The sequence below is a fragment of the Notamacropus eugenii genome, chromosome 5 (assembly GCF_028372415.1).
Source record: "Notamacropus eugenii isolate mMacEug1 chromosome 5, mMacEug1.pri_v2, whole genome shotgun sequence".
In the NCBI taxonomy this organism is placed as follows: domain Eukaryota; kingdom Metazoa; phylum Chordata; class Mammalia; order Diprotodontia; family Macropodidae; genus Notamacropus; species Notamacropus eugenii.
Window position 1 is genome coordinate 334,198,498 of NC_092876.1, and position 27,814 is coordinate 334,226,311.

Consider the following 27,814-nt stretch of genomic DNA (forward strand, 5'->3'; position numbering starts at 1 on the left):
ACAAGCATTCCCGTGCAGGGGCCGAAGTTCACACATTTATCTTTTATGGCCTGATTGGAACCCTCCTTTTTCTTTTGAGTTGTTTATGGTGCTCTAGATGAAAGGGCTCACCACCAGCCTGTCTTCACATTAACTCTCACCCCATCACCTTCAAACAGCACAGGAGATTATGGTGGGTTGGGTGTGAGCAGAGGCACATGGGTAAGAGGAGGGGACAGGAGTGGACTTTACAAAGAAGCCAAAGAACTGAGTCTTTGAGAGATAATCTTTTGCCTCCCATTTTTTAGCTCTATGGATATCACTGACAGTTTTAGACCCTGGAGACAAGAAGTAAGGAATCTTGTACTTTGAATAAGAGAAATTCAGGGAAAATGGAATGACTTGTTTGAAATAATGTAGGATTGAATAAGCAGAACCAGGACAAGAGTATATAAAACGAATACAATCACGAAAACCGAAATGAAAACCAAACGAAAACCAAAAAAAAGCAAGGAAAATGAAGTTGAAAGTGGATGATTGTAAGGATCAGTCCTGGTCCCAGAAGAGATGAGAAAATGTAACTCCCTCTTTTTTTAGAGAAGTGAAGGACTCTTACCGCAAAATCGTGTGTGCAATGTCAGATGAAGTCACAGTCTTTCTTGATTTTGTTTAATTGGTTTTCTTTTCTAAAAAAGAGAAGAAACATTGAGTAGGGGAGGGGAATATATCTAGAAATCACCACTATGTAAAAATAAAAGGTGGAAATGAAATACACAGAGAAAGACAGGCACAGAGAGACAGAAAGAATCATTTGTCTACATGACCACCGCCTGATATCTTTCAGAATAAACCTATAGATAATCCAGCAGGAAGTTTTCTATAGGAATGCGGAAGCACAGAAAGACTTTTTCTTAAAATACGTTGACTAAACAAAAGGTATCTCTTCTGGCCTCTTAGCCTGAGGAGATGAAAAGCAGTAAAACAGTATAAAAGTTTGATGGAGAAGAAGTAGCTCTGGGAAATATAGGTACTAATTGGTCAGTTGATAGAGCTCTGGGAGGAAAACCTGAGTTCCAATTAACCCCATTTGCCTCAGTTTCCTCATCTGTAAAATGAGCTGGAAAAGGAAATGGCCAACTACTCCAGTATCTTTGCCAAGAAAACCCCAAATGGGGTCACAGAGTCAGACATGATTGAAGTGATTGAACAACCACAAGTGTAGTTTCATAGAAAGTACACTGGATTCCAAGTTAGAGGCCCTGGGTTCAAATCTCAGTTCTGCTCTTTAATGACCTGTATAACTGAGGAAGAATCACTTCTCTGGGTTTTACTATCTTCATCCATTCAGAAAGGGGATTGGACTAAATAATCCTAAAGTTCCTTCAAGTAGTGATCTAGGATACTATTCTATCTTCTATATCTAAATCCACTTCTTTGAATATTTGTTTCTATGACCATCAAAGACAATTTCAAGGTTCAGGGAAATAGAAAACAAAAGAAATTAAAAATACCTGCCATGAATAGGTACCACCATTTCTTACATACTGATGCTGATTGACCCTAGAAAATTTGTATGTTTTTGGACTATATCCAAAGGCTTTACTTTTACCCTATGGCTTTACTTTCACTCCATCAAACTGAATCTGATCCTTTAGGATGACCCTGGAAGGTCTCTGTCTTCATACTCCTCCACTAGAGTTTACTCCAGAAAAACCTCCAAATAAACTGTCTAGGTGTACACCAATGTGAGTAAACGGTCCCAAGCTCTAATATAAGCACTCAAGGCAGTAAATGAACGTTAGGAAAGGACAGCCTTTATTTCAACCCCACATAAAATGCCAAAGATGCACAGGACTCTCAAGAACCTCTAAATAGACAGAGAAAATGCACAAAATTCTCCAGGACTGCTTAAGTTCCCCTTAGAACAGGGTGCAATTTGGGACTGATACAAGGGCAGTCCTTTCATAACCTGGTGAATCTCACTTTTTTACAGGATCTTTTATAGGCTCAATCCCCCACATTCCTCCCATGACTCAATTCTCCCAGCAATTTGGACTTCCTATAAAAAGGCAAACAACACTTTGGGATTGCTGGATAGGAAATCCCATAGTTCTTACATCTCCAAATAACTCACTTTAAAATATAATCAAGGGAAGGGCTGGCAAGGTCCGAGTTCCTTGCTTCTCCAGATCATGAGTATTCTTCACTGATTCTCTGGAAAAAGAAGCCATGTGGGCAATACTCTTCTTGCAATAAAACATATATATGTTCATGTACTCTCCTTTTTCTTTTAGAAGCAAGGTCCCTGAACACTAAAACTTGAGGTTATTTTCAAGGCTAGTATGGTCCAAGAAATTTCCCTTCTCTGGCTAGAAGATTAGGTTTTGGCATCATGATGCCTAGAAACATCCCCCACCTCTTTGGCTAGAAGGTCAGATTTGAGGACTCTTGAACTTGTGATTAATTTTTAAAAAATTTTGTTTGGGAATCTAATCTTTTATTTAAAAAAATTCATTTAATTATTTTTAAATTAACAAAAATCTATGTTCTCTCCCTTTCCCCTCATCTGAAAAAAGGAAAACATGGTTCTTGTAACAAATATGCATGATCAGGCAAAACAAATTCCTATATTGTCTATGTCCAAAACATATATGTCTTAATCTGCACTCTGAGTTCATCATCCCTCTTTCTCAGGAGGTGGGTGGTGTTTCAACATCAGTCCTCTCTAATCATAGCTGGCTGTCATTTTGATCAGAGTTCTTATAGCTTTCACTGTTTTCTTTACAAATTGTTCTTCTGGTTCTGTTATTTCACTCTGCATGAATTCACACAAAACTTTCCATATTTCTCTGAAAACCATCCCCTTCATCATTTCTTATGACATAATAGTATTCCTTTACTTTCACCATGTACCGTAATTTGTTCAGTCATTCCCCCATTGATAGATACCTTCTTTCCCTAGTTTCCCATTTCTTGATCCCATAAAAAAGACCTACTATAAATAGTCCTGTATGTTTGGGTCATTTTCCTCTTTATTTGATTTCCTTCAGGTATTTATTTAATTTCTTTTCATCCTAGGACCCTACACCCAAGAGCGTTGGGAATAGAAATGCTTCCAGCCTGGTGCCCTTAGCCATCATCCTGGGAAGCCGCCTCTGGAAGATGCAGCCTGGCAACTGCTCATGCAGATACTAAAGCCACAGCAACTGAAGAACCAGGAAAGAAATTTCTTGGCACCAGTCCTTGGCACTGAAAATTAGTTCAATGTCAAAAACTGATATTATTTTATTGGTGGAAATGGAATGAAAGAAGAGGAATTATTATTTGTTTTGCCTCTATGCCCTAAGAACCATGGGATCTTTTCATCTGACTTGCAGCTGAAACTTTGTATGTTCATCTCCCTCATGTGAATGTGGGCTCCCTAAGAGAAGGGACCATCTAATTCTTTCCGTTTATCTCCTCTGCGTTTAGCACAGTATTTTTCACATCATATGCACTTAATAAATTATTCATTCATAGGCCTAGTAATGTTTATGGGCCAAAGGGTATGCACAACTTAGCAGCTTTGAGGGCATGGTTCCAAAGTGTTTTCCAACAGCTCACCAACAGTGCATTAACATGCCTGTTTTCTCACAGCCCTCTAACATTTGTCATCACTCATTTTTGTCACCTCAATCCTCTTTGAAAACAAAGGCTAAACAAAAGTAACAACAAAAAATAATTTTGCTAATCTGATGGGTATGAGGTGGAGCCTTAGAGTTGCTTTCATTTATGTTTCCTTAATTATTGATGATAAGGAGCAGTTTTTTCGAGCAGCTAGAGATACCTTGTATCTTTCCTTTAGACATAAGAGAATACTTACAAATTTGAATGAGTTGCCTAAATATCTTCAAAATGAGACCCCTCTCAGAAAAACAGATTCTTTCACTGTTGAGACAACCTCTAGGGTAAGCACTACCCAAGAAATCTACCTTCTGTGTCTAGAAGGCAAGATATCGACATATTGTCTAGGAAATCAAGGTTCTCCCTCTGCTGCATAAGAGTTTTGGTTCAAGTATTTTGTCCATAAATCCTTCTCCCAGCTCCCGTGAGTGAGCACATGTTTGCATCTGCCACATGTTTCTGCAGGAACTCTATCAATGCCCCAGTTGCTGCTATCTATTAGACCAAAAAAATAAGCCCTCTATTAGGAATTCTCTTCTCAAGCAATGTCAACAATTATATGGTCTATCTTTGTCATGTGCTTCTGCTGCAAGTCACAATCAACCAGCTGCCTTGGGATGAGGAAATGAGAAATCTTGCTCTTCTCTCCTCTCCAGAAAAAAAATCACAAAGGTGAATGCAAAAAATGCAAAATAAATAGATAAACGAGTGAACAAACAAATAAATAAACAGAAAAGGTCATAAAGGTGTAGTCTTTCTCCAGAGTTCTGTTCCCATGCCATCAATTCTCATTCCATGTACTTAATCTATAAGTAATTTTTGTCATTTCTACCTTCACAATATTTGTTTATTTCACCATCTCTTCACTCACACAGCCACTATCCCATTTCAGGTCTCATCACCTCTTGCCTGGACTATTACAATAGCCTTTTAATTACTCTCTCTTCCTTAAGTCTCTCCTCCATTCCAAATCACCCTTCACTGGACTGCCAAGGTGGCTTTCCTAATTTGTCTGATCACATCACTCCTCCCACTCCCCCAGCCATTTAATAAATCCCCATGGTTCCCTGTTACCTACAAGATCAAGCATAACATCCTTTGTTTGACATTTAAAGCTCTTCATAATCTGACCCCTTGCTATCTTTCCAGTCTTTTTTCACTTTCCTCCCCTCCATGCCCTCTGTGATCCAGCTAGACTGGCCAACGTGCAGCTTCTCACACAGAAATACTTCATCTCCCATCTTCACATCTTTGTACTGGCTATATCTCATGCCTGGAATGCACTCCATAATGTTTGGCTGTAGTTTTCCCTGGCTTCTTTTGACACTCATTCAAACACCCTTCTCTATAAGAAGTTGTTTCTCATGTGCTCCCCAACCCCACCAGCTTCTAGTGCCTTCTTTTCTAGGATTGGCTCCTATCCACTCTGAACATCTCAATCTAGGCCTAGTTCTTTATGCACTGTCTCCTTCCTTAGGGTGTGAGATTTTGAAAACAAGAGCCACTTTTGCAGTCCCTGGACACCCTCCGCAGTCCCTTTGTACATCCAATGTTTGGCAGAGTGCTTGACACATATTAAGTGCTTAATAAATGCTTATTGACTAACTAATATGTATTTTATTCCATGGACAATGGTGGGAGGTGGGGTTGGAGACTGGCGCTGAAATTTCTTGAGTGAGTGACATGGTAAACTTTGGGTTTTAAGAATATCAGTTTTTCATCTATGAAGAGAAAGGGTTGGAGAAAGTACCAAGTACTTCATGATCTACTAACTTTTTCATCATTAGAGATATTCAAGTCTTGACAACCACTTAGTAGAGCAGCAATAGAGAGAAATCATCCTGTCATAGCATTTAGATGATAGATTTAGGATAGGTGGGACCTTAGAGGTCAACTAGTCCCAAACTCTGATTTTGTAGATGAGCAAATCAAGGCCTACAGGGGTGCCTTGTCCAAGGTCATGGGTAAAATGTGCCAAAGTCAAGATCTGAATCCAAAACCTTTGACTCGGATAAGGTCGGAACTAAACTATCTGAGTCAGCTCCCTAAAATTCCATTATCTGTACTGCTTCAGAATTGAAACAATCAAGACTTAGAGAAACAAAAAGACCAGATTTCACAGAGCATTTTGTCTGGAGCCAGTGGGCTTTTTTCTTATAGCCTTATCCCTTAATTGTGAGGAAACCATGTTGAATTTTTCTTTTACTTTATCTCTTATCACTCTTTATCTGAAATGTCTAGAAATATCTTAACTAGAGTATTTTTTTTAACTCAGGTCTGGAGGCCAGCAACCAACTAGTATTTATCTGCTTGGCTAGGCTGACCCAAATTGTCCTGTCAAGAGTTAATAGGATGATAGAATTACATATTTAGATCTGGAAGGAAACCCAGAGACTTTTAAGTCTAACTCCCTCATTCTACAGATCAAGAATTGAGACCAAGGTAAGTTTAGTGACTTTCCTAGTGTTGGAGGTGGTATTCAAACCCAGGAGCTTTCTGACTTTGAATCCAGTGCTCTAACCATTACGCACTTTGCCTCTGTTGGCAGAGAAGGGAAAACCTCAAAAAACTTCTGGGCATAAGGGAACAGAACCTGGGTGATTTGGGGCCCTTCTTATTAAAAAATGATATGTAAATTTAACATAAGAACCTAGGTGACCCTTACATTCATTTTTTCAGTATAGAATTGGAATATTTTTTGTTTGTGGCAGGAAAACTGCCCTGCTAGATTTGCTTGCAGCCTGGAAGGAGCCTGTTTTATCTCTTTTTAGGAGCACTGTCAAATTAGAATGGTAGAATTATGCAGGAGAAATTAGTTCTGGAGTGTGCTTTCCATGTAGCTACTGCCTTTTCTCTGTCTGCTTAATGATGTTTCCAAACTTCATAAAACAGAGGAAATGCTAGTCTACTATATTCTCTGTTGGTGAGGCATTTGAATGCCTTAGACTGTTTGTACATAATTGTTTGCATGTTTTCTCCCTATTAGACCATGATCTTCTTGAGAGCAGGGACTGTCTTCTGTCTTTCTTTGGATTCCTGTTGTCTAGTATGGTGTTTACCACACATTGCTGCTTAATAAATGTTTAATGACTGACTCCCTGAGAACAGGGACTGTCCTTTTTGAAGACAGCGCTTAGCCCAGTTTCTGGCCCCAGCAGAGTAGTTTAATAAATGCTTACTCACTGACTGACTATTGTGCTCGGTTCTGGACAGCACACTTGAAGAGGGATGTTAGCAAACTGGAGAGTGACCAGATGTAACCTGCCCATGGTCACACAGCTGATATACATCCGAGGCAGGTCTTAAACACAGGTCTGTGGGACTCCAACACTAGCCCTCCACCCACTAGACCACATTGCCTCTCAAGACAGGCTTTTAATAAAGATATTTGACTTATTGAATTAGATTTTTAATTAGAAACAACACTGAATATCAATATGAACAACTAAATTTGCTTACTATTTACATTTCAATTCATTTTAATGCATAAATTATTATCAAATGTTTTCAGTATCTCCCTCTAAGTCCAAATCAGAATTCTTCATCCTTTCATGATAGCTCATTTTTCTTCATATAATGGTAGTTAATGTGCAGTCCACTCTTCTAGATCTTCCTCTTTCCTTTCTTTTCCTTTCCTTCTTTCTTTCTCTCCCTTCCTTCTTTTCTCCCTCCCTCCTACCCTTTCTTACCTTCTTTCTTTCTTTCCTTTTCCCCTTCCTTTCTTCCTTACTCCCTCCCTTTCTTTTTCTCTCTCTCCCTTTCTTCCTCTCTCCCTCCCTCCCTCTTCTTTTTTCTTCTTTCTTTCTCTCTCTTTCATAATTCTCTCCCTTTCTCCTTCACATTTCATAAAGGTTGTTCTAGAATTCTTTAAATCCCTTTTATTTGCTGGGTTTTAATTTCATCATAGTATCAATTATATTAATGGTTTGTGATTTCCTTAACCATTCCCCTACTTTGGGACATTTAGGTAGTTTCCACTTTTTTTGCAATTATGTAGAAAGCTGTTCTAAAGCACTCTTTGAACAGATAGTTCTCCCTCAATGATCATGCCCAACAAGGACATATTTAACTTTTAACATAAATGCTTTCACAAAATGGCATTGTGGAGACGACATGGCTGCAGGAACTTTCCAGTCAGGGCCAGAGACGACAGAGTCCAAAGCAGGAGTTTCAGATGCCTGTTGGCTCCAGTCTGAGATTCCTTGTGTGACTGGAATTCCTTCCTTTAGCCTTCTGCACCACGCCTTCCTCAGTGTCTTATCTCCTCCAGTTCCAGCTTTATCGGCACAATCCAAATGAATGCTGCCCTTGACTCCGCCAGGAATGTGTTTGTGGCCCTGAGTGAGCAAGTCTTCACCTGGTCAGGGGACCAACTTCCAGTAGGAAAAGCAAAGATCCAGCTTCAGGTTTTCAGGATCTCAAAGAGCTGCAAAATGATATTGATTACCATATACAGCTTATGGAAAGAAAATTTTCATCTAAAAATAGCATATGACATATTTTTCATCTTTATTATATTTAGTATCTCAATACTAATTTACTGCTATACGATAATTCAGTAACCTCGATTTATCAATGCCATTTGAGGTTTTATGGGAGAGGGTCTAGTTCTGCCAGCTTCTTGTCTTCTCTGAGTGTCAGTTTCTCCTAAGCAGGAGTAACATGACTTTCCTTGCCTACCCTGAGGCGGCTTTTGTAAGGATCAAATGAGATCATCTATGTGAAAGAGTTTCATGGACTTTTTTTTTGTAGAAGCGTCTAGATTCCTGGTGGGCAAATTCTCCCTACTGATGCAAATACATCATCTAATCTGTAATTTATTGCCTTGGTTCCCAAGGATAAGAAGAAGCAAATGGACTTGCCCCTAGTCACTCACTCATACAGCCAGTAAATATGTGTGAGAGACTGGGCTTGAACTCACACATTTCTGACTCCAAAGTCAAAGTACTACTATTCTTCCCATTTTAAAGATGAAGAGACTGAAATCTGAAGAGGTTTAGTGCCATGCCTGGGGTAATACAGCTAGTGGGGATAGGATTCAAACCCAGGTCTTGCTGACTCCAAATTCAATGCTCTTTCTACTCTTTGAGGCATAGACACACCGTGAACAAAAATTCACATGTAGAAACGAGCATGAGAAATTCACAATACAATGAAAACAGCAGCCTGACTAGCTGAGTAGAGAATGTACATTATAGAATTGGCAACTGGAGATATGGGGGTGGGGGGTGGCCAGGTTTGGGAAGTCATACAAATTTAGATTTAATTAATTGATTTAAACTCTTGAGAAAGAAATAGAGACCAATGGAAGATTTCTGACTTGTGACATAAAACTAGATAAAACCAGAATTAAAGCAAATATTGTCTGGCTGTGGTAGGCAGGATGGGTTGGAATGAGCAAAGCCTAGAATCAAGAGAGGTCAACCAGGAGAGTGTTGCAATATTCCAGATACAAGGTCATAGAGGCCAGACATTTGGAAAGAAGCAATGACAAGACTTAGTGCCCCATTCCAGTGGGCTATAAGGAATGAAAGGAAGGGATGAATCAAAGATGACTACAGATTCTCAAACTTGGCACCTGAGAAAAATAGTGATGCCACTGAATGAAAAAAATGGGGAGAGGAGCTGCTTTGAGAAGTAGGGTGGAGAGTAAGGAAGAGAAGTAGTTCATTTAGGGACGTGATCATCAAACAAACTTTTATGGAGTATCTATGAAGTGTATGACACTATGTTTGGTGTGGAGGACACAAAGCAGACACAGTGCATTGGAGGGGATGGCAAGGTGTCCAACTGAAGATATATCACAGGGAGATTTGTAAAAAAGGGTCAAAACAGAAAGGACTTTGAGGCTAACCCTAAATTAGTCAGAAATTCATTTAATTAGGACACTTCTATTCCTCTCTGGTAGATAAAAAGCAGGATATCCAGTTATTCTCAATTAGGTTCATTAAAAGCATGATAAATTGTTTCTTTATATGTCTGGCTATACCTCTTAGAGACTTCTGGAACTTTTGTGGGTATCTCTCTACTCACCATAAGAATTTGCTCTGGGGCAGGAAGCACCATGGTGGGAGTTGGGGAGAGAGGTGGAGCAGGGCAGGGCAAGGTTGTGCCCATAACAGTTGTGGTAATGTTTTGCTTTTCATCCACATAACCTCTGCCCCAGGGAACCTGGAAAACATGTATACACCAAATCAGCATGGAAGACTAGGACTTTAGTAGGAAATGAGATTTAGCCACTCACACAGTCAGAGACAAGAGTTAGGGCTTTAAATTATACACTAACCTAATCTGACAGAAGGAAGGAAACTGTTCACATTCATCCATTTGGCAAACATTTATCAAGTTCTTGACATGTATAACTGATATTCAAGGCTCTTCTCAACCTGGTACTACCCTGTCTTTCCAACTTGCTCTCATATTATTATCTTTCTTCAATGCTACACTCTAGTTAAACTGAATAACCCTCTTCCTGCAAATATTCAAGCTTCCATCTCTTATTTCCAGGGTGTTCCTCTTCCCCCAACCCTCACTCTTTGCCTATGGAAATCCTCTCCAACTTCAAAGCCAGATTCAAATACCACTCCTACGCCACAATGAGTTACTCATTAAACATCACATAGCACTCAACTGTGCTACTTTGCAAGGTATTCACATAATAGTGTTACAGAGTGTTTATACCTCATATCCTTTTCAATTTAATTAGATTCCAAAGGCATTGATTAGGTCCTATGTTCACTGTACCCTACTAAACACTGGAAACACATGCACAAAATGAAAAACAGTCCCTATCCTCAAGAAGTTTACATTCAATATGGAAATATGTTTTATATGACTGTGCATGTATAGCCTACATCAGATTACTTGCTATTTTGGGGGAAGGGAGAGAGGAGGGAGGGAGAAAAAAATTTGTTACTCAAAATCTTATAAAAGTGAATGGTGAAAGCTGTCTTGACATGTAATCAGAAAAAATAAAATATTATTAAATGGAAAAAATGTTAAAGATCCAGAAATAAAATCATACTTTCATTAAAAAAAAGTTTACATTCTATCATAGGCTTCTCTAGACTATAAGTTCTTTGAGAGCAGGACTATGGTTTATCTAAAGTGTTTGCCTTCTTCAGACCCATTAAATGTTATGCACATAGTTGCTGCTTAATAACTTTTTAAAAAATTGTATTGCAAGGTACTGTGAGGGACAGATACTCTCTGACTTTAATATATCTACAATCTTATCCATGTGGGTATGTGTGCAGAGATGCAGATCCCAGCTTATCCATTTCCTCTCATCCTGTACAACACTTGTTCATATTCTCCAATAAATCCTCCCCAGGTGACCCAACCAACATGTTCGAAGCCTTCATCTAGTTCTATTGAGATTGCATAAATATTTTCCTCTTTCCACAAGATTGGCTCACCTTCTCTGGTTAGACGTGTCTCCGATGACATAGTCTACATACTTGTCTTGCATAATTCTTAGTTGGTAAAGTGTTATAGCCAACTCACGCCCACCATGTGTCTTTCCATTGACCTCTGGGTGACCTTCAACTTCAATCTTTGAAGACTATGGTATATCATGGTAAACAGGTATACACTACAACCAATACTAAAAGAATATGGTTGTTTAAAAATGGATCTTTGTTCTAGGCATATGCTTGGAGTCATTAAAAGCACTATACAATTTCCCAAAGGCAGTCTAGACTATTCTCTTTCTCCTCTTTAATTCTGGACAAGTTTGTTATTATACAATATCTGTCTACAATATATGTACTGATAAACCAGTTCTGTGGGATGACCATCCAACTGTCATTTAGGATAATAGTCATTTTCCATCACTTGGTTGCTTCATCATGGTTAGTTAGTCTACATGTTTTTGAGCAATGGTGGATCCTTTAAAGGAAGGTTTCTAACATTTTAAGGCTTGATGCAGTAAGGATAAGGACAACGTCATCTGATAACAGGGGCACCTGAAAGATTTGGTCTTCTGTAGGGAATCTTACTTCCATTTGGATTCTGTGCTAGAATCATTCATAATGGTGGCAAAAGATCTTTGGTGAGTCAGTTTTATTCCTTGTTTCAGATTCATAATAAGATGGCCGTCTAATAAGGTTTCCTTGTGCAGTGGATAGAACACTGAATCTAGATTCAGGATGACCTGAGTTCAAATCCAGTCTCAAACAATTACTTCTGTGTTATTTGGGGAAAATTGATTAACCTCTATTTGCCTCATTTTCCTCAGCTTTAAAATAAAGAATGAGATAATATGTATAAAGTGTCATTATCTTTCCAGGATTTTGCATGATTTCAACATATTCATGGTAGACACTTTGTTGGAAAAGAATCCTTAAGGAGACATTTTGCTCTATTTTATTACAAATACTTTTTAGTCAACAAACGACAAGTCTAGACACCTTTCAGTCAATTTGGGACTGTAAAGGGATGGTCATCCATTGGGGGCCATTTATGAAAACCTGCCTTTTCTTTTCTCATCTCAACTCATCTAGGATGCACTTAGTACATATATCGATTTTTCTCATAAGAAGTTTGCACAACTGGGAAGTAAACAGCTGAAAAGTACAGTCCTTGCTCTCAAAGAGGTTACTACAATCTAGCAGAACAAAAAACATTTGCCCTCCTTCCCCCAAAGCAGGAGAACAAGTTTAGAAAAGGAGCAAGGAAGGCAGCAAAAAAGACAACTCACATTCAGATTTAATTTAATTCAATAGAAAGATATTAAGTGCCTGTCTGCAAAGCTCTGTGTGTGGTACTAAAGATACAAAGGCAGAATGAAATAGTACTTGCCCATGAAGTTTTTATTCTGCTGGGGAGGGGTAAAATACTACACAGATAAGTACAACTGTGCAGGGTATGATGCAAGCAAAGACAAAGAACTCTAGAAATGTTGGGGGAGGGAGGAAGCACTCAAAGCTGAAAGCATCACAGAAGGCTCATATACCATGCCCATCATGTCCTGATGTGCATTCTCTCTCTCCCTTTCTTATAATCCTTTTCCATTTTTGGTTTGTACATTTGAATTTCAGTTTAGTGGATTTTCTGAAAGCAAGGCACTGGGATAAACACTATTAAGTTTTTTCTAAATAGGAAAACATTTAGATAAAACCAATGGCTGGGATTCTTAATTATGGAGGAGAGTAGAGCCCCTTATCCCTCTTCAAAAAAGATAAGTAAATAAAGTCCTTTACCCTAAAGTAATTATAGTTAATAAACAATATTTCTCATGAGACATCGATGACTGATGCTGCCAGCGGCCTCAAAAAGTCCTTTTGGAAGAACTTGCATTTCTCTATGCACAGTTGAAGGTACTGTGTATAATAAGTAGTATTGTGAAGTCCTCAGAGTTTTTAGTAGCTCTGGTCTTCTTTTCCACATGAAAGTAGTCTTTCTCCCAGTCCTCTCTTCCCTGCCACCTTTCAGACTCCCTGGATTTCTACAATCCATTAATTTAGTATAGGTAGAAATGACTCCTTGAGGTCATCTAGTCTAACCACTACTGTCTCCTTTAACCCTCCTCCTCTCAGTCTGCTCAAAGGTTGGTCTTATTCATCAACAATCATTTATTGAGGGTCTACAATGGGTCAGGTATACAAATGCAAAGAATGAAACCATTCCTACTCACAAGAGTCAACATTCTAAAGGATAAAAGCATGAATGACTTTCAAAGCTTGGGGATGGACTTTAACTTATTTTGCCTGATCTACTAAAAGTGGTTGAGTGTGTTTTTGTTTCTTTTAGCCATAGCCCCTAGACACTGTTACTGAACTCAAGGCTTGTCTCTTTTAAACTTCTTAAAGTTTGGGTTTTCCATATACACCCTACGCTTATCTCCCCACTCTCCTCACTGCTAGCCACTACCATGATTCTATTTTCAACTAGTCAGTTCCCTTAGTTAGGCTTCAGTTTCTCATCTATCCAAGGGGAAAACTGAATTAGATAATGTCTAAGATCTCATCGAAAGCCCTATAGGACAGTATTTTTCCTACTCCTAGACCTTATTATCCAGGATACTTGGGGCTGCTCTGTTTGTCTGGGATTAGGGAAACAAGTTAGACACTGGGTCCAAGAATTCCTTAGATGATAGCATCTTGGGGTGGGATACATATAGGATCTGGCTGGGAACATTGAAGGAAGCATATAAGGCAGGAGTACAGAAGACTCTGGTTGTTGGAGAGTGAGATCTAGCTATTGTATGTAGCAAATACACTCTGGCCTCACTCTTCCAGAGTGCTACAACTCCCCCTAAGGATTCCAAGGGTTTGGATTGTCTGTTCTTTAATTCCATTGTTTTGAGATCCTCTGGTTCTGTTCCTTAAAGTGCCAGTGACTAGTGCTTCAATTTCCTTCAACCATTTAACACGAAATAGCTTTGACAAAAGGGATATTTATTTCAAAGAACAAAGTGCAAGAACAAAAGTACAAACACTTTCCCATAACATCCCAGGGGAGATGTTAGACCACAAAGCTACAAAAATAGAGAAGTCGTGGAGAAATTACAAGCATAGGTAGAAGTATCCAGAAAGAAAAATCATGACTCCATTAAAATATAAACGCAAAATCCATAGTACATAATACAATAATGACTGTTAATAATTAAATATATATCAGATTAATTTTATTATAAGTTTTATTCTAGTGTAACACTAAATGTCATCCATTAGTGATCAGTAGCTATACTTTGTAAGTTACATCTTAACATCACCTGTTCTCCTAGATCTGTGGGAAGCATGGGCTCAGATTCAGTTCCTATATAATATAGGCTCCACCAAGTTTAAGTCTATATGTGGTATGACCATTGGCTGAATTCTAATCACAGTTGTTGTTCATCCTTCATTTCTGAAGAGGACCAACGGCATCGTTGGGTAATGACTTGATTGACACATGAATTGGATTTAAGGGAGGCAGAATTGCACAAAGTTGTCAGCCTCACTCTCTCTTTTAGAGTCATTGAAGTCCAGTGACAGGACAAAAGTCAGACAACTGGCGATGGCCCAGGATGCAGCATCCACTTGCATGATGCCTGACCAAGTTCTAGAAACTCCACAGTACCTGCTTCTGTCACCTTCATGGCTGTTGGAACTAATTACCCTCATCTACTCATTCTGCCAGGGAAAATCTTCACATACTTGGGACAGACATACTCCTAATTCACCAACAGGTGTGACCTGTCAGTTACTCTCTAATCTTCGCTACCATTGGTCTGGATCTGGAATATCATTCCTGCCTGTCACTCATCATTTCTTGGGGCGTTGATACCATTAAGACTCCAAAACCTGGCATAAAATCAGGCTCCCAGGCTCTTAGAATTTCTTCTCTTGACCTTTCAAAACTCACAATATTAGAGCCTCCAGACTAATCTCCTTTGCCTAAAACAAAAAAGAATAGTGAGGCAAAGGACTAAGGCCCATTTTTCGTAGTCAGCCTCAGGAATGGGATGACCCAAGGCCTTCCTCCCATTCTTCCTCACCAGTGAAAAGGTTACACCAAGAAAGAATAAGACAGTAGCTGAGTCCAAGTAAGGCCTTCGTGAAGGCAATATAACTCCAAAATTATAGCACAGTCAAACCAGTTCCAGACTGTCTGCACCATTTCCAATGTTTCTCCACATCATTTCTGTTATACATCATCCTGACTTTCCCAGAAGTGGACTGTCAGTCTTCCACATGAGGAGAGGCCCTTACAGGTGTTTTGCGAACATGCCAACGTCCATCATGTATGAATGTCTATATCTGTGTGTTGCTGTGTTCATCCTTCATTGCTGAAGAAGACCACGCCATCAGAGAAATGAAGATATGACTTGCACTTGATTTTTTTTTTGAGTGAGGGAGGGCTGTGCAAGGTCACCAGCCTCACTTCTCCTTTGGAGCCATCTGGATCCAGTGACAAGATATTCTTCAGGATGACTGAAGATGGCCCAGGATGCACTGGGAGACTTTGCCCTTTTTTAGGCTAAGGCCCTTTCAGGTACTCACTTAGAGTGAGGTAACGCTCATTCAGTGAATAGGCCTGTTTAAGAAGTAGTCAGGGGATGTCCCCTTTAATGAGGCAAAGAAAAATAATTAAATCAAGGTGGGAGGGAAACAGCAAAATACGACCATTTGGAAAACCTTGCCATTGTTGGGAAATGCTTCATTTGTATGATAAATAACAAAGTATAAAAATGTTAGGATTGTTTCCTTCTTGGTATTTCTAGGTATCCCCACACCGAGCACAATATAGTATGCCCTCAGTAAATGCTGGTTTATTGATGATATCAGAGAAATGAATTATGATGAAGAACTAACAAAGGAAAGAAAAAAGAAAAACAATAAAAATTTCATTTTATAGTATAAGAGTAGTACTATTTATAATAAATAAATAAAATACTATTAATGGTATTTAAGTACCATTATTTAAATAATGGTATTATTAAATAAATAATAATAAAATACCATTAATGCCAAATTACTATATAGCAAAAGGTCGACCACCAGACAGATAATTTGGCTACCACACAGACCATGAAACTGACAAAAATAGAGAAGATATGGAGAAATTATGATAAAAGTAGATAAAAGTATCCATAGACAAAATCATGGCTCCATCAAGTATGAAAGCAAAATCTATAATATATAGCACGACTATTAATAATTAAATATATACATCAGATTAATTTTATTGTGTTTTATTTTAATGCTAAATGCTGTCTATTTGTGATGAGTAGCTATATTTTGTAAATTAAGTAGTAAAGCTTAGGTCATCTACAAACATCTTTTATAAAAAAAATAGTGGAGAACAATAACCTCCCAGGAAAAAAAATTGAAGAGAAAAGGTATAGATGTTAGTACCTGGATTTAGGCAGTGGCAGAACAGGCCAGACTGTAGGAGTCCAAGATCTGGAATCCAGACAAACCAGTAGGATGAGCTAGGAGTCAGACATCCAAGTGTGCTCACATAGGCACATCAAGATGTGAGTCTGGAAAGGAAATCTGAGACTAAAAGATCACTCCAGAGACTATTGGGATAGGAATATCCTAAATCAAGACCTAAGTAGAGGGCTCCTAGAGCCCCAAATATAAAATGCATATTCAGTCAGGGATAGGGCAAGAGATTCAATACAGGTTCAAAATGGCTCAGGAACCATAGTTCCAATAAACAGGTGAATTGTTAGAGAGGTTCAGTCAGGCAAATTAAAACAACCAGGGATTAAGCATCTTAAAAAAAAGGCACAGTCTGGACAACTGATGTTAAAAAAACATGGAATAGTAGAGAAAGTGATGAATCAATCATTTATTATATGTCAGGTAATCAATAGTCAGTGTGTGCCTACTTTGTGCCAGGCACTGTGCTGAGCACTAGGATACAAATACTGCCTTCAGAGAAGTCCCAAAGTGAGAACTGAGGAGATGTCTGAACTGGGCTCTCTCCTTAAATGGTAGTTTGGGGTTCATGGGCCTGTCCTCCAATCAGAGAGACAGAGGATGGATAGAATGGAGGCAGTGATGGGATATAGCCAGATGAGAGTCTAGCACAGTACTGGGCTCATCCTAGATGTTTATGATTGATCGAGTCATTTATTGAGAGATTGATTAGGAGCCAGACAATCTGTATTCAAATATTAGCCCCTCTACTGATTACCAGTGGTTCCTTAGGAGAATCACTTCCTTTCTTCAGGCTTCAGTTTCTTATCTAAGGAAATAGCTGAATTATATGATATCTAGGGTCCCTTCCAGCTCTAAATCCCATGTGGACAGGTAAAAGGAAAGGAGCCAGAGTCATGCCCAAGAATACTTGAAGATAGGGTAAATTTAGTTGGGAAGGGGATAGAGTGGCAGTGGCAGTGCAGAGTTCAACCCTGGCTACAGTCACCTCAGGGGAAGGAATAGCCAGTCCCCAAGAATTGGGATTGGGAAGGAAGTGGCTCCTCTGAGAGGGAGTCCATGGCAAAAGAACCCTGCAGGTGATATCAGAGGGTGGCAGAGGACCATGAAGTTATGTAGCTGGCATTGCAGTTGTCACAGGGAGAAAATTCTACCTCCATGTTGGTGCTTAGGAACAGAACTCTGTTTGTCTCATACTAGACTGGACTCTCCAAGACTATCTTGATACTGAGGAGATTGTTGCTAAAATTATACGGCTCTCTCTATTGCCCCCTGGTTAGGTCTAGAATTGGTCTGAGAGAATGGAGCGAGGCTATATCAATGGATGAGAGTTAAATTCATCATCTACTGATTGTCAGAATTAAAAGGGTGTGAGGGCAGGTAGCCAGATAGGCCACTGCAGCTTTCCTATAAATAGGAAATGGTACCCAGAGTCCAAATCTGGGACAAATCTAACAGCAGTTTCGGCATTTTACTTACTCTTAACCATCAAAAAGAATTTGAAAATCACAAAATCTTGGATCTGGAAGGGACCTTAGAGACCATCTAGTCTAAGATATACTTGACTGGAAATCCCTTCTACAGCTTCTCCACTAAAAGAAATTCTACCTTTGCTTGAAGATATTTAGGGGTAAGGGCAAAACCAAGATGACTGAGTAGCAGGAAGAAATATAACTGCATTATACCCCACAACTTCTCCAAAGAGATGTAGAAAACACACCAGATTGTATCCTGATTGCAAAATCTAAGAAAACACACACACACACACACACACACACACACACACACACACACACACACACACACAGAATAAGTCATTTTTCCAACCCAGATCAGCACAGAGAGACAGACAGAGAGGTCTGTGGACCTAGTACAGGGTTTAACCAGGAATGAAACAAGGAACATTCCAGCACAGAGAAAGTCTGTTCCAGCACAGGAAAAGAAAAGGTTCCAAATCCAGCGTAGAGGGGCCTAAATTTATTGAATGTTCAGAAAGTGGCACCAACTGGTTGCTCTGTGGCTCATTACATAATCCCAGGTCACAGATCCAAGGCTGACTGAGGATGGGATCTGTGCTTAGGAATATTGTTACAGATTGAGGAGGTTCCAGCCCCTCAAATGTGTATTGAGATTGGAACTAATTCAGAGGCAAACAGTAGCTGTGTTGTAGTGCTAACCCAAAAAACTGAGTTGGACCAGGGGTGTCTTAGCTCCAGCTTGCATTCAGTGGGAAGACTTCAATGGAACAACTGGGGCAGAAATCTCAGATCAAGGAGAAACGTATAATATTGTCACTCTGAACCTGCAGAATTTTCCAGCTGTCTGATACTGGAGAAGTCCATCAGTCATCTACTAAAAGTTCAACGAGGGCAAGACCACAAGAGTGTTGTTCAGATCCAAACTCAGATCAGGAACTTATGGAGCTCAGGCCAGCCAGGGAGCAATCAGACCTTTCCATAGATCAGACCACTTAGAAAGCACTGAAAGCTTGTAGGTCTCTAGCCTGAGCTGTCCTTGAGATCATGGAATGACACAACACTCAGTATCTTAAGAAAACAGTAACAGGAACCTATGTTTCACAAGGTCAGCCTAGATATTCCAGAAATATGCAGAGCCTGACTCTAACATAAAGTCCAAAGTCAGGAAGTAGGCTAGAGAAAATGAGTAAACCAAAAGAAGATTCCTACCAAAGGCTATTGCAATGACAGGGACACTTAAGACATGAACCCAGAAGAAAATAATGACTCCAAAACATCTATAAGCAAAGTCTCAAAGGAAAACACACTTTGGACATAAATTCAGCTAGAATTCCGGGAAGAGATGAAGCAAAAGTTTTGTTTTTTATTTTAAAGGGTTAAAGAACTAATTTTATTTTTTTTAATAAAATGGGAGCACCATGGAAGAAAGAATTGAAAGGGGAATTAATGTAATTAAGAAAAAAAATAAAGATTAAATGGGGGGGAAAAGGAAAGGGAATTATAGCTTGGTGCAAGAGGTACAGAACCCTACAACAAATTTTCTGAAAATTAGAATGGACCAAATAGAAGCTAAGCATTCTAGAAGATAATAAAAAATATTAAAAATAAAAATCAAGAAGACTGAAAAAAATAAAAGAAAATTTAAGGCATCTCATAACAAAAATCATTGTCCTGTAACACAGTTTAAAGAGAGATAATTTAAGAATGAAATCCATGACCAAAAAAAGAGCCTAGACATATTTTAAGAAATCTTAAAAGACTGCCCTCATCTCTCAGAAGCAGAAGCAAAGTGAAAATAGAAAGAATCCACTGGTTACCTCTTGAAAGAAACTCCAAAATAAAAATTTTGAGAAACATCATAGCCCAAATCCAGAGCTTCCAGAACAAAGAAAAAAAAAGAATTCAAGCACTGAGGAATCAGTCAAAATCATGATTTAGTAGCAACCACTATAAAGGAATAGAGAGCTTGGAATACCATATTCCAAAAGACAAGGATATAGTTTTACAACCAAGAATAATTTACTCAACAAAACTGAGGATAATTCCATGGCGGGTGGGTACGTGAAGGGGTTGGAGTGAGAATGGGCCTTTAATGAATGTAAGATTTCCAAACATTCCCAGTGAAAAGACTAGCTCTTCACAGAAACGTTAAAATGCAAATGCTAAAACCAAGAGAAACTCAAAAAAGCCAAGCACAAGCAAGTGATCATAGGGACTAAACAAGGATAAATTGTTTACATTCCAATATGAGAAGATTATATATGCATCCCTTCAGAAACCTTGTGCTCTGAGCACCTATTAGCATTAGGGATCATAGAATCTAATTAGACAAAGGGCCTCAGTGCAGTTATGTTATGTTCTCATGATACTGAAGAATGGAAAAGGCAAAAAAGAGTAATACATTTAGAGAAGGAGAGAGGGAGAGTTACTGGAAGAAATTATCTCATATAATTGTGTAGAAGTCCATACAAAAAAGGAGGAAGGGGTGGGGGAGTGACTAATACTTTTAGAACTCTGGGTGCAGAGGGTAGAAGAAAAAACATACTACTCACCTATAGCCAGGGACTTGATGGATTTAAAATACAGAATAAGACAAGTATATTTGGACATGGCTAGTGTGGCAATTTGTCTCAATGGACTATGCATAATTTGTCATGAAGGTTTTATTTTTTACTTTAAAAATTGTTCAATTGGGGGGGGGCAGTTAGGAGGGAGAGATAATGTTTATAAAAATAGCTTTCTAGGGGGCAGCTAGGTGGTTCAGTGCATACAGTACCGATCCTGGATTCAAGATGGACCTGAGTTCAAATCTGGCCTCAGATACTTCATGCTTACTAGCTGTGTGACCTTGGGCAAGTCACTTAACCCCAATTGCCTTGCTTCCAAAATAAAAAAAAAGCTTTCTAAAAATAAAGTAAAAGGTAGGATACTCTAAAAATCCAGCTCATAAGTATTTTTAAATATCTTAGTGAAAGACTCAAAATTAGTATCTTCCTTCAAAGTATAGCTCAGCTACCACCTGTACCATGAAGTTTTTCCTTAATCTCCACCCATTCCCATTTGTTAATACTCCCTCAAATTATTTTCTACTTATTTCACCATATACTTCCATTTTCCCTGTAAAAAATAAGATCAAATCTTGAAAGAAGGGATCATTTCCTCCTGCCTAGCAAAATGTTGGAACAAACAAGGTGGGGCCCTAGACACTTTCTGCAGACCACAGTTAATTCTCAAAAACTCTCTAAAAGAACAATATGTGCCAAACACAGAGTAACTACAGCTGAATACACAAATCAAAAGAATAAGAACTCTGACAAGGAAAAATCCTTTTCAATTAACACCAGAGAATGCTAATCCTTAAAGTACTCGCTCAGCATCTCTTCCCTCACCAGTTCCAAACCCCTAGCACTTACAAACTGACCCAGGCTTGTACTTGAGGCTTATATTGAAATTCCTTCTGCTATAGGGACTTTTCTGGTGTACCTTAATCCTTTCTTGGTTCTCCCCCATTTCCACACCCCATTCCCTCTCTCTCCCACAAGCAAACACCAATTCTCTTCAGTCAAGTGAGGAGAAAGTATGTGTGTGTGTGGGGGGGGGGGGGGGGGGGGCGTGTAGAGTATATTGACTTCTGCCTAGGGAATATCCCCCAAGACTGGATATTCTGCAAAAAAAATCAGCATGGTGATTCAGCCCAGTCACAGAGAGAAAGGAAGAATCAGGAAAAGAATTAGGTCAGGGAACTGTGTCATTGGCTGTACAGGATCTGTAGAAAAGGGGACAGAATTCCAATGGAAGTCAGTCCTATTACTTCAGAAACTATTAAGGGTCTATTAGGCCACTGAAGACTAAATCACCCAACATGGGAAGAGGCTGAGGCAATTTTGTAGTTCAGCCCAAGGGTGGAGGTGGAGGGCAGAATGGATAGGGATACAGAACAAGAAGGGTACCCAACTGAAAAGGAGGAGGAGCCATAAAATTAATAACAGGAGAATATAAAGGTGAAACATGACAGAAAGAAAAAAGAAAGGAAAGGAAAGGAAAGAAGGAAGGAAGGAAGGAAGGAAGGAAGGAAGGAAGGAAGGAAGGAAGGAAGGAAGGAAGGAAGGAAGGAAGGAAGGAAGGAAGGAAGGAAGGAAAGAAGGTAGACTATGACCCAATAAAAGCCTGGAGCATTTGACAAAAATTGCTTGGAAAACTGGAAAGAAGTTTGGCAGAAACTAGGTATAAACCAACATTCACCAAGATAAGGTCAAAATGGGTACATGATTTAGACATAAAGGGTCATTTCACAAGCAAATTAGGGAGCATAGAATATTTTACCTGTTAGATCTGTTTACAGGGAAGAATTTATAACCCAACAAGAGATGGAGAACATTATGGGAAGTAAAATGGATATTTTTATTACATTAAATTAAAAAGGTTTTGCACAAATAAAACCATTGCAACCAAGATCAGTAAGAAAGCAGAAAACTGGGGGAAAATTTTTACAGCAAATTTCTCTGATAAAAACCTCATTTCTCAAATAAATAGAAAACTGAGTCAAATTTATAAGAATGTGAATCATTCCCCAATTGATTAATGAGTAAATAGACAGTTTTAAGAAGAAAAATCAAAGCTATCTACAGTCATATGAAAAAATGTTGTAAAAATTACTATTGATAAGAGAAATGCAAATTAAAACAACTCTGAGGTGCCACCTCACACCTCTCAGGTGGGCAAATATGACAGAAAAGAAAAATGACAAATATTGAAGGGGACACTAATGCACTGTTGGTGGAGTTGTGAACTGGTCCAACCATTCCAAAGAGCAATTTAGAGCTATGCACAAAAGGCTACAAAATTGTGCATAAACTTTGACCCAGCACTAGGTCTACATCACAAAGAGATCTTTTTTTTTTTAAAGGAAAAGGACCTAAACACACACACATATCTATATTTATATTTATAAAAATATTTATAGCAGCTCTTTTTGTGGCGGCAAAGAACTAGAAACTGAGGGAACATTTGCCAATTGGAAAATGGTTAAACAAGTTGCATATGATAGTGATGCAACACTATTTTGCTATAAGAAATGGCAAGCAGAATGCCTTCAGAAACTTGGAAAGACTTAGATGAACTAATGCGAAGTGAAGTGAGCAGAACCAGGAGAACATTACACTTAGTAACAACAAAATTATATGATGATCAAATGTGAATGACTTAGCTATTCTCAGCAACACAATGATGATCTATGACAACTTCAAAGGACTCACGATGAAAAATGCTATTTACCTCCAGTGAAAGAACTGAGTCAGAATGCAGATCAAAGCATACTTTTTAAAACTTTAAAAATTTTTTCTTGTTTTTTTTTGCCTGTTTTCTTTTGCAGCATAGCTAATATGGATATTTGTTTTGTATGATAGCATATGTATAAACTATATCAAATTGCTTACCTTCTCAAGGAGGGGGTGAGAAGAAAAGGAAGGAGAGAATTTAGAACTCAAAAGTTGTTTTTTTTTTTTATTTTTTAATGTTTAACAATCACTGCCATACAATTGAGATTTTATCCCCCCCCACCTACCCCCCACTACCCCCCTCCCTCCCCACAACTGCATACAATTCTGTATAGATTCTACATATACTTTCCTATTGAGTATATTTTCACTATAGTCATGCTATGTAGTCAGACTAAAATAAATGAAAGAAATCGTATAACAAATCAGAACATGATACACAAACACATACACATACATAAACATGATCTGCTGCATTTTGTGAGTGACTTCCATATTTCTTTCTCTGAATGTGGAAGGCATTTTGCCTTGAGAACCTAGAACTCAAAAGTTTAAAAAAAGTGGATGTTAAAAATTGTTTTTATATGTAATTGGCAAAAATTAAATTACAAATTTTTTAAGATAAAATAAAAAATAAAAACAGAGTACAGGTAAATCAACAGACTACCCTAAAATTAGGAGAGCTAAATACTAAATATTCAAAAAACACTATAAAGTTCTCTTAACAACTATCCTAGGATAGGTTCTGTTGAACCAATGCCTCAGGAAACATAATATCTTATGGTATACCAAAAACACAGCATAGAAAAGCAATAAGAAATTCCAGAGCGGGTCAAAAGAAAAATGAAATCCATAGGAAAATAAATTAGGAATAAATACATCAGAATATATAGCTTTCAATGCAGAAATTAAAAAAATAAACACCTTGATTAGTAAATTGTGTAAATTCGAATCCATAGAATAGTATTTTCCCAAAGAAGTAAAAAAGATAATAAAAGATTAGAATAAAAATGCTGATATGAAAGAAAATCTGGCAGAGCTAAAGCAAAAGGTTATCAATATTTTTTTTTATTTAACTTTTAACATTCATTTTCACAAAATTTTGGGTTACAAATTTTCTCCCCTTTTATCCCCTCCCCCCCCCAAACACCAAGCATTCTAACTGCCCCTGTGACCAATCTACTCTCTCTTCTATCATCCCTCTCTGCCCTTGTCTCCATCTTCTCTTTTGTCCTGTAGGGCCAGATAGCTTTCTATACCCCTTTACCTGTATTTCTTATTTCCTAGTGGTAAGAACATTACAGTTGATCCTAACACTTTGAGTTCCAACTTCTTTAGCTCCCTCCCTCTCCACCCCTTCCCTTTGGAAGGCAAGCAATTCAATATAGGCCAGATCTGTGTAGTTTTGCAAATGACTTCCATAATAGTTGTGTTGTATAGGACTAACTATATTTCCCTCCATCCTATCCTGTCCCCCATTACTTTTATTCTCTTTTGATCCTATCCCTCCCCATGAGTGTCGACCTCGAATTGCACTCTCCTCCCCATGCCCTCCCTTCTGTCATCCCCCCCACCCTGCTTGTCCCCTTGTCCCCCACTTTCCTGTATTGTGAGATAGGTTTTCCTATCAAAATGAGTGTGCATTTTATTCTTTCCTTTAGTGGAATGTGATGAGAGTAGACTTCATGTTTTTCTCTCACCTCCCCTCTTTATCCCTCCACTAATGAGTCTTTTGCTTGTCTCTTTTATGAGAGATAATTTGCCCCATTCAATTTCTCCCTTTCTCCTCCCAATATATTTCTCTCTCACTGCCTAATTTCATTTTTTTTTTTAAGATATGATCCCATCCTCTTCAATTCACTCTGTGCACTCTGCCTCTATGTATGTGTGTGTGTGTGCATGTGTGTGTGTGTAATCCCACCCAGTACCCAGATACTGAAATGTTTCAAGAGTTACAAATATTGTCTTTCCATGTAGGAATGTAAACAGTTCAACTTTAGTAAGTCCCTTATGACTTCTCTTTGCTGTTCACCTTTTCATGGTTCTCTTCATTCTTGTGTTTGAAAGTCAAATTTTCTTTTCAGCTCTGGTCTTTTCATCAAGAATGCTTGAAAATCCTCTATTTCATTGAAAGACCATTTTTTCCCCTGAAGTATTATACTCAGTTTTGCTGGGTAGGTGATTCTTGGTTTTAGTCCTAGTTCCTTTGACTTCTGGAATATCCTATTCCATGCCCTTCGATCCCTTAATGTAGAGGCTGCTAGATCTTGTGTTATCCTGATTGTATTTCCACAATACTTGAATTGTTTCTTTCTAGCTGCTTGCAATATTTTCTCCTTGACCTGGGAACTCTGGAATTTGGCCACAATGTTCCTAGGAGTTTCTCTTTTTGGATCTCTTTCAGGCGGTGTTCTGTGGATTCCTTGAATATTTATTTTGCCCTCTGGTTCTAGAATCTCAGGGCAGTTTTCCTTGATAATTTCATGGAAGATGATGTCTAGGCTCTTCTTTTGATCATGGCTTTCAGGTAGTCCCAAAATTTTTAAAATGTCTCTCCTGAATCTATTTTCCAGGTCAGTTGTTTTTCCAATGAGATATTTCACATTATCTTCCATTTTTCCAATCTTCTCGCTATGTTCTGTGATATCATGCTTTCTCACAAAGTCCTTAGCCTCCATCTGTGCCATTCTAGCTTTGAAAGAACTATTTTCTTCAGTGAGCTTTTGAATCTCCTTTTCCATTTGGCTAATTCTGCTTTTGAAAGCATTCTTCTCCTCATTGGCTTTTTGAGCCTCTTTTGCCAATTGAGTTAGGCTAGTTTTCAAGGTGTTAATTTCTTCAACATTTTTTTGGGTCTCCTTTAGCAGGGAGCTGATCTGCTTTTCATGCTTTTCTTTCATCTCTCTCATTTCTCTTCCCAGTTTTTCCTCCACCTCTCTAACTTGATTTTCAAAATTCTTTTTGAGCTCTTCCATGGCTTGAGCCCATTGGGTGGGCTGGGACACAGAAGCCTTGATTTCTGTGTCTTTGCCTGATGGTAAGCATTGTTCTTCCTCATCAGAAAGGAAGGGAGGAAATGCCTGTTCTCCAAGAAAGTAGCCTTCAATAGTCTTATTTCTTTTCCCTTTTCTGGGCATTTTCCCAGCCAGTGACTTGACCTCTGAATATTCTCCTCACACCCACCTCGCCTCCTGATCCTCCCAGCCAGCGTTTGGGGACTGAGATTCAAATGCTGCTTCCAGCCTTAGGGCTTTTGGCGGGGGCAGGGCTGCTATTCAGTATGAGATTATGTTCAGGTGGTCAGGTTGGGGCAGGGCCGCCTCTCAGGCTCAGTTCCCTCAGGGGGTTTATGCACAGACCTTCCACAATGGATTCAGGCTCCCACCCGCTTGGGGAGCCCCGTTCTGCAGCCGCCTCTCAGCTTCTACCCCCCCGGGGGGGGCCCGAATCATGGGGGCACCCCACTCCCCTCTCGACCCGCCAAAGAGACTCTCTCACCGACCCCCGTCACCTGTGGGCAGAGGGACTTGTGCAGCTGCTGGAGATCCTGTCCCTGAAGCCTGCTCGGGTCTGTTTCTCTTGGTGCCATGGCTGCAGCAGGGCTGCCCTCAGCTCCCAGTCCCAGCGCCCAGTCCGCAGCGTGAAGAACCCCCCGAGAGAGGTTTGCAGGTCCCTCTGGAACAGAAATCTCCCTCGCTCCAATATTCCGTGGCCTCTGGGTGCAGAATTTGCCATGAGTTACTCCCCTGTAGCCGTTCTGTGGGTTGTGGGTTCGGAGCTATGTGTATGTGCGTCTTCCTACTCCGCCATCTTGGCTCCGCCCCCTCGAAAGATGGGCAAAAGGTTATCAATATTGAAAGAATGCCTGATCTCTAAACAAATCAAAACCATTGCCCTCAAACACAGGATACACAGAAAAAAACTTATAGATAACCCTAATACATATTTTGCATAGATAGAATAATAAGCATTAGATTGGCAGTTTTTTTCTCAGTGATTTTTTTTCCTTTGCTAGCAATAATGCCAGAGATTTCCCCCCTCACTTTAAGTACTTTGTCAGTCAGGTCCTCATTGCCTGCACAACTGTATCACCTAAAGTAAAAATATCTTCTATACTTATTTGGTTCAATTTAATTGTTTTTCCTGCCTTTTTTTTCCTTTAGTACCATTGCTATTTCTTCTGTGTCCTCTGGGGCTATGATTTTAGGGTTCAAGTGTGGTGGTTCCACTATCTTTGATGAAGAAAATATTTTACTATAATAGTTTTTGGAAATCTTTTCCATTTTTTTCTTGTTTGTTATTCTTATTCTAGTTTCATCCTTGGAATGCCCTTGGAATGATTTTGTGTTATTGGATACACTGCCAAATTTCCTTTAAACTGGTATAGCTTCTGAACGAAATTATTATAGTCAGCATCAATGTCATTTCTATCATACATTTCTCATCTTGTTTTCAAATTTCAATGGCTTATTTAAATAATTCAGTTAAATCTCTTAATTTACTCCACATATTTTTCTTATTACTATCCATTATTCTTATTTAT

The 27,814-nt window shown here is 38.9% G+C and overlaps 1 long non-coding RNA gene across 1 annotated transcript in view; it reads right to left on the minus strand.

The window, feature by feature from the left end:
- Positions 1-7,387: 7,387 nt before the first annotated feature.
- LOC140506435 (uncharacterized) overlaps positions 7,388-27,814 on the minus strand; it is a 133,754-nt gene continuing 113,327 nt past the window's right edge. The window contains exons 2-3 of the long non-coding RNA XR_011967932.1: positions 9,676-9,813; positions 7,388-8,068 (exon numbers count right to left, since the gene is read on the minus strand). This is a non-coding gene — a long non-coding RNA (uncharacterized lncRNA). The remainder of the gene's footprint in view (positions 8,069-9,675; positions 9,814-27,814) is intronic.